Raw genomic sequence first — 8,371 nt, forward strand, 5'->3', positions numbered from 1 at the left:
TCCTTCCAGTGGACAAGATGTGGTAAAGTAACTGCTAGCTAGTGTCTGCTTACTCTAATCTTAACTAATATTCAGCTTGTTCTCATTGACATCATCGCCTGTGTGTTTCTAAAATATAGACACACAAGATAATAGTTCCCTGTGTGTTTTATTGCAGAGGTCCAGTAGTTATACTCACACAATAAAACAGCTTTAATCCTATTCAGAACAAAAGCCATTTATTAACTATTTAATCACATTGCCACTGCTGACTTCATAAATTATAATAAAAACCTTTGATTAATGACTTGCATACAGTTATAACTGCACACATGATGGTTTATTAGATAGTAGAGCATTTATTAATGATTACACTACAACACTGTCAAATAGAAATGATTAACAGCACAGAAAGAAATTATACATTTAAATATTTTTTTCCCAAAGTAAACTATCATCTCTGTAGCTTGTGGTGTCACAATATCTCACAGGAAAAGCGAATGAAACATTAAGTTAATTTAAAATAAATCTGTTGTGAGTCATTGTTCTAACATGACATTTAGCGGTTCTTTGTAAACAAAAGCTTAAATAAGCACAGAGATGTGAAATATACTTCCCAAACATTTACAATCAGTAGTAAGCCGTTTACTGCACACGTGTCTTCTTCAGGTGTTATTGTGGTTAAACCTTCTGCTCTGGCAACAGCAGATAATCCCGCCCTGATGTTATTGTCCAAACAGTGTTGCCTGAACACTTAAAGTCTGACCTTGAACATCAGAACAGAATGAGGAAAAACAAGAGGACAAATCTAGATCTGTCTCATTTTTACACATTTCCACCTTTTCTATGTACGTATGTGACTGTTAATCATCTCTTTCCAAAACCACAGGATTTAATCTGCTTCTATAACAGCATGCCCTGTTCTGCTTTCCAGCAGATGTTGAATCAGCTTGAAGGGATTTACTCCCATTTAGCCACAAGAGAATCAGTGAGGTCCAACACTGATGCTGGGAGATAAGGTCTGGCTCGCAGTGTCATGATGACATTACTGATTTAGTTTGACCAGTGCAGCCTCAGTGACTGCATTTGGGTCCTCAGTCCTCACACACATCTTTATGGATGTGGTTTTGTGCACAGGGGAATTGTCATTTTGAAACTAGAAGGGGCCTTAAATAAACTACTTTTACAAAGTTGAACTGCACTGTTTTTCTGTCTGAAATATGATTGTATGATGTAGAATTAAAATTTCCCTGAACTGAAAATAAGAGGCCTTTATCCAAACCATGACAAACAGCTCCAGACCAAGTGTAGTGTAACAGTGTTCACGTAGGTTTCTGCCACATAGTGTAGTTAAGGATACAAAAACAAGGGAGTCAAAGAGTTATATTTCAGTTTTAAAGAAGAAAAACAGGTCACAGATTGAGCACAACTGAGCACCTAGGGGAGATTTTGGACTGATGTGTGTGACAGTATCTGAATCTACTAAAATGGGTTCCATCTATTTTCAGTGTATTTGTATTTATGGCATATTATATTGTGCAGACTGCTTCTCAGCATTAATGAAAATAACAATTATTGTGTGTTTATATAGCACCTTTCATACAAGAAATGCAGCTCATAGTGCTTTACAACAAAGACATATAACGATGGATAACAATGGCGTTTTGTATTTGCATCTGTCAAAGATGAATCACAGACTGCAGAACACTGCTGGCTTTAAATGTTTCTCCACATGGTGGCAGTAGGGTAAAAGCTATCAGAGGCTGTGGAGGACGATCATGTCCACAAACTGTCACATCAAACAATAACGTCACTTTTTTTTCATGTCACTTTTAGGAATACACTAATTATAGTTATTCATATGTCATTCTAATATGATAGTAATAGCCCAATTCCTCTATTTACTGACATGGTAATTAGCCTTCTTCATAGCCATGCCTGTATTCCTGTGAGTTTTCTTTAGTGTTCATTTTTTGTATGTTGTCAAATGAATTTTGGGAGTTGTGACTTTACAAATTGCAAATGATGCTCATTTAAAAATCTATATTAATCTCAGAACCTGATGAGTTGATGAGCTTTGAGTTGTTTTTTTTACACAGATTAATATTTGATATATCAATACTAAATTGTAAAAACATTAAACCTTTCTCCACAAAATGCAGTTAAAGTATTTTTAGTGAAATAACTCATAATGCTGCAAAATGACCCCTGTGACTGTTTTACTATTAAATATGGGATTATTGGATTATTCTTACCTATTTCGCTTAGGACCAAGGCACCACACGCAAAAACCTATTTTGAGATTTTTGGAATATTTTTCTTGTTTAGTGTTTATTTCACTTCACTTTCTCTATTTGTGTCTGTAGAGTTCACCAAGAGTTAGCATTAGATAATGACTCATTTGCTATTTGCACATTTAAAACGTAAAAATGACACACACATATTGTATTCAACACTTAATTGTCTTCATGTAAATAATCTACTAGGGAATTTCCATGGTGATATCTTTTGATTAAAGTTTTGCCGGTTCTCCTATAGTGTCTCAAAATTTATTTATAATACATATCTTTCTTCTTAAAATGAGTTTTCTCTCATAGCCAGAATTTCTGGCTATGTATGAGAAGCTGAGGGGAAGCTGTTTGGAGGCATTTTATCCAAAACAAATATTGTGACACCAGCAATGTATTCAGTATTAAATAAGCTTCAATGAACTCTTACACTGTATAAAGGATGTACAATATAGAAATGTATATCACGTGGTTGAACTCAAACCTTACATATGCAGTAATTGTTATAAAAATTAGGATTCTACTGGGGTGCAGATGTTTTAACTCATATAGGTGTGTGTGTGTGTCCTGTTTTTTGCATGTCTTATCCGCTTCCTTATTTGGCCTGTATTTCACTGAGGCTGGCAGGGAGAGATAATTATAAAATAGTACAGGACAAGAGAGACAGGTTAGGAAGTATCATTTGGATTGAAACATAAGGCAAGGCAAGTTTATTTGTATAGCATAATTTGTACACAAGGCAATTCATAGTGCTTTACAGAGGCAAGGAAAAACATTGGACATTAAGACAAGCAATAGAAATAAAAAAAATAATAATAATGGTCATTACTGAACTGAAAACCAAAAAAGGACGTTATGATAATAACTGTATCAGTGGGGAGGTGTCCAAGACAGCCCATTAAAAAAATGTATAAGAACCAACTGATAGAGCTCCTCAGGGAGCCTTTTCTCTGTAACCCTTTGTGTGTTAAACGCTCCTTCTTGTACAAGAATAAGAAATTAAACTTAAACTTTGATACTTTGAATCCAGTCCTCCTTGTTCAAAGGTTGCTGAGTCAATCAAATATCACACGCACCACTTTATTGATGCCGCACGCGCACTAAATCCATTTACTGCGCGTCATCTCCATCACGCACGCACGTGCATCCGTCATTGTCATGGAGACAGACCGTGGTGACGTAAGGGCACGCAGAATTAAGGAATTATTCACTTTCGTTTGGACTGGAGACGTTGTTGACCTGTGTGAACACCTGTCCGTGAGAAAGTTGAACCCAACCTGAAAACTCATCCTACACCAGAGAAAAGCTCCGTGAACCCACCCTACACGAGAGGAACGCTCCGTGAACCCACCCTACACGAGAGGAAAGCTCCAAATAAATACCAAAAGACCAACCTGCTGTGACATGTCACGTAAGACAACTTTTCCCAAACTTATTTAATCATCGTCATTTTTTAGTACAGAATGTATATTTAATTCATGTAAACTGGCCTGTTAGGAAAACACAGTTTTTGTTTACACTCGATGTTTTTCTCGGTTTAAAATGTTTATTAGATGATAAGAAATTGGACTGAATGTTGAATGCTGAAATGTGTTGATAGTTATTTTTAGTTTTTTCTCGGTGTAAAATCATTTCTAGATGGTAAATATTGGTTGAATGTTTCCGGACAGGCGCAAAATGTTTTAATAATTGTGTAGTGATGAAAAAATATCTTAAATTTTAGTTGAAAGCATTACTTTTTTGCAAATGTATCGACCAAAATTTAGGAAAAAACATTATATTTTTCGAATAATGACAAAAAGTATGTATTTTTCTGGTGCACCATGGAGACCACTGAACGTTCTGGACATCGAAACTTGCAAATGTAAACAAACCGGGGCCCATTGCCAGAGTAACCTGTTTACATTTGATTTGAAGTTTGTTGCGATGAATGAAGTTTGATTTAAAACGCATCAATATCAATTTAATTTAATTTAATTTAATTTAAGAATTTAATTGAACATACAGTCACAATCAGAGCAACTTTTCAAGTTTAAAGTTGATCACTTGTCAACTAATTATCAGATATGCTCAAAATGCCAAACAGTAAATGAAGTGAAGTGTCTGAAAGTCTTTAGATCCACAACCAAAACTGTCGTGTACTTTCATCCTGATGTATATTAATAATTTACCACGAGGGGCAGATTGTTTTGAGCTTATTTCGGAGGATTAACGCCGTTAATTGCGCGCAATTTCATCAAAGTATCCACCGTTTGCCGTGCGTAATGGCGCACCAAGGTCTATGCACATCACTCTGACGACCGTGGCAGAGAGGAGGATGCACACTGGCTCTGCAGAGGAGCTCCTTCAGCAGCAGACTCCTCTCCCTGAAATGCACCACAGAGGACACAGGAAATCATTCCTGCCTGCGGTCATTCATCTCTATAATGCCTTCCTTAGCTGACACACATACATTTACTTTTGCATTTTATTGCACTTTATTTATTTAATGTTAATGATCTTGTATATAGCTTTATATATATTCGTAATTATAATTATTATTATTATCAAAGTATTTCTGATTCTGATACTGATATCATATTTGTTCCTACATTGTTGTTCCTATTCTAGCAAAGAGAGTTCACAATAATAGGATGATATTTATAGAAACACAACTTATTGCAGACTTTATGGAAGTGACACACAGACATGAAAAACAATGTTACTACTAAATCTGAATTAATACAGCTTCAATTCTTTAGCGCTTTGGTGCCTTATTAATGCCACACACTGCTTATTAGAGGGAAGATACACAGTTTAACATGTTGTGCCGACAGTTATTGCCCAGAGAAAATGTCCAAATATCTGCACGTGTCACATTTATTGTTGTTTTCTCTTGAAGTGATTGCAATGCATCTGCTGCAGCGTATCAGAATCTCACTTTTGTTCTCCTTCTCTTCTTCCTCAGGTGGCCCGTTTCGCCCTCAGAATCCTGATCCTGAGATGCCTCCTGACGACCCGGTCGTCAGGCTGGTTGATCAGTTTCGGGAGGATGAGGCTGTGCCTGGCGGCGGTGGAAGGGAGGGCGTTGGCAGACCTCCCTCTCCTCCGCCCCAGCAGGTTTTGCTACTGCATTCCAGGATGCATTGGCAGCGTCATTTTCCTCTTGTCCCTGCTGCTCCTCGGGTTCACCCTGAACCTCCTCGCTTCCCTCATGCTGCTCGCCTTTTTTTTCTTCGCCCTCATCCTCATGTTACCATCCGACTTTTGTTTTTTTGTCCTCCTCCTCCTGATCCCTTTGTATGTGGTGATCATGTTCATCCTGCCGCTCCTCCTGCTGCTCCTCCTGCCGCTCCTCCTGCCGCTCCTCCTCCTGCTTCTCCTCCTGCTTCTCCTCCCGCTTCTCCTCCTGCTTCTCCTCCTGCTTCTCCTCCCGCTTCTCCTCCTGCTTCTCCTCCTGCTTCTCCTGCTGCTTCTCCTCCCGCTTCTCCTGCCGCTTCTCCTCCTGCTTCTCCTCCCGCTTCTCCTCCCGCTTCTCCTCCTGCTTCTCCTCCCGCTTCTCCTCCTGCTTCTCCTCCTGCTTCTCCTCCCGCTTCTCCTCCTGCTTCTCCTGCTGCTTCTCCTCCCGCTTCTCCTCCTGCTTCTCCTGCTGCTTCTCCTCCAGCTTCTCCTGCCTCTAACAGCAGTCTCTCATCTTCTGACCTAGGCTCCTCTGGCAGGAGGCGCAGGGAGGACAGCGACTCGGAGGACGAGGAGCCTGCTGCCAAGGTGCCACGTTGGTGACGACAGCGACTCAGATTGAGGATGGTTGTGAAAACCCAGGTACATTAACGCAGATCATCTTGTACAGCTCAAATATTCTTTTCACGTAAATATTTGTATATTGATCTTTGCCGTCTTTGTTTCTGATTCAGGTAGCATCTTGCACTGGGACCATCCATCATCTCCGTATGTAAATAGTTCCAAACATTTATTGGTTATCATCTAGTTAAGTTAAGTTATTTAGTTAAGTTTTTTAACTCTGTGGGGTGGCCTTTGCGTCTGGCTGGGCAAACAAACCCCCCGACAGCATCTGCGTCTGGCGGGGCTGTCCACAAACCCAGGTAGCGTCTTGCACTGAGTTTTTTTTTTGTTGTTTTAATCCTGCCCTCTTTCTTTGACGTGACGACTGGGTTGACTTTTCTTTCCTCCTGGGCGGAAATGCTGCGGGAAGCCCTTGCAACTGGCAGGGCTGTCGACCCCTCGTCTAAAGGGCAGGATAGGATACTAACTTAATTGTGTGGTGAGAGAGAGAGGAAAACGGCAAAAAGCTGCAAAGAAAGATCAAACTAAGCCACTTCCACTCTCACCACCATGAAAGCTCCTTAAAGGAGCATTTTAGACTCAATGCAGCTTTTAAAAAAGCCAAAACAACCAAACTCTGACCAAACAGACGACATCTTGTGGAGCTCCATCTTCTTCAGGTAATTAAACATTGAATATGATTGATTCAAAAATTCAAACAAGCTTACTAACCTATTTTTCTCTTACCAGCCAAAAAAAGTAAGTACAAGCTTCCCATCAGATATAATATTACTCAAAGCATCCATATAATATGACATTTTCAATAACTGCACGATTCACAGATTGTTTGACTCATGCTTTTGTCTTCCTCTCCCTCCCGAGCTGCTGTCGTTCACCGTACATCGTCAGTTATGTTACTGTGAATCATATACTTATTTAGTAATTCAGAGGTTATTTGTCTGTATCACTAACTATTCCTTATTGTATGTTTGTCTCCCCACCCACCGCCTGAGCTGCCGCTGTTCACCGTGTCCTAAGGCCCCCTGAACGAGGACGAAAACCAAAGCACACAAATAAACCGTCACATCAGTCCACTGAGCTGACTTTGTCACTTTGCTTTAAAACTTAACTGTATTAATGTTAAATAAAACACTCAGAAGTGACACTATATATTGTGGATTTTCTTTAAAATCACTGATGTTTGATTTCTGTGAATCAGTTTTAAGACGACCCTTACGGAGTCTGCAGAGGTACTGCAGGGGGTCCGCCAGTTTTTTGTCATAATTATTGACAATTTTCACCAAAATAATTGTGACTGTGAGGGTGCAGATCATTATGAAATCATCTTGGCATTTAATAACCAATAATAATTATTCATGACCTTTTTTAAATCATAAACACATATAGGCTAATAAACCAGTATATAAACAGGTTAAAAAGGTGAAAAAAAGGTTAAGGATTAAAGCATTCCTGCAGATCCAACATTTCTGAGAAAACCAGCAAAAATCAGGGGATTAAGAAGATGATCACAATTTTGATCACAGAAATCAGATTATGAGAACTTCAAAAAGTCTGTGAACATAACTTTGTAAAGCAATCAATGCAGGATGACCAGGAATAAAACAGAAAATGACTTTACCTTATAAGTGGAGAGGTCTACTTTGCTCATTCCTTCATGGCGCTTGCTCGCTGTCGCTGTAATTTCTGATATTAAATGATATTCAACCTCCAGAAGAGGCTCTCCTAAACCTCCATCACACCCCGTCGCCCTCCCACTCAGTCAAATGAAAACCAAGTTCCTCCTATCTCCTCTTTCACCCCATGCGTATCAACCATCCCACCATCCCATTTCTTTATCCAAATTTATAGGAAAATAGAGAAGTCGACGAAATGTAAGGGGTCAAGCTGATACAGCCACCAGCCCCTCCACAAACATTGTGAGGGTGTCCCGCGACCAGTTCAACAATCTGGCGATGAGACGCTTGTTCCTTGGCCATACCTTCACCCGATACTACAGATGCCAAACCAAAAGTTACTCTCAACAGGCCACAGCATTGACGTGAGTTTGGGATAGCGTTGAATTAAACAAGGCCCTCAAGCTGGGGTACACAGTTGCCAAGATCATTGAAGTGTGGCACTTTGACCAATGTAGCGATTCCATTTTTGTTGGCTATGCATGCTTTTCTACAAGGTAAGCAGGAAGCCATCTGAAGCCGTTGATCAGGAAAGCAGAAAAAAGTACATCAGTGACTATCGGGTGCATCAGGGTATACAGTTATATGCAGACAAAATTGAGATGAACCCTGCGAAGAGACAGGTGTCTCAACAGCTTGCACAAAGTT

At 39.6% G+C, this 8,371-nt stretch overlaps 1 protein-coding gene and 1 long non-coding RNA gene across 9 annotated transcripts in view; one reads left to right on the forward strand and one right to left on the reverse strand.

The window, feature by feature from the left end:
- LOC104939516 (B-cell receptor CD22) overlaps positions 1-8,371 on the reverse strand; it is a 509,789-nt gene that overhangs the window by 264,789 nt on the left and 236,629 nt on the right. The window lies entirely within an intron of this gene.
- LOC109142044 (uncharacterized) lies at positions 5,800-7,190 on the forward strand. The gene is made up of 2 exons (XR_002042878.2): positions 5,800-6,068; positions 6,161-7,190. It is a non-coding gene; the product is annotated as an uncharacterized LOC109142044 (long non-coding RNA).

Source organism: Larimichthys crocea, chromosome X (genome assembly GCF_000972845.2).
Source record: "Larimichthys crocea isolate SSNF chromosome X, L_crocea_2.0, whole genome shotgun sequence".
NCBI lineage: Eukaryota > Metazoa > Chordata > Actinopteri > Sciaenidae > Larimichthys > Larimichthys crocea.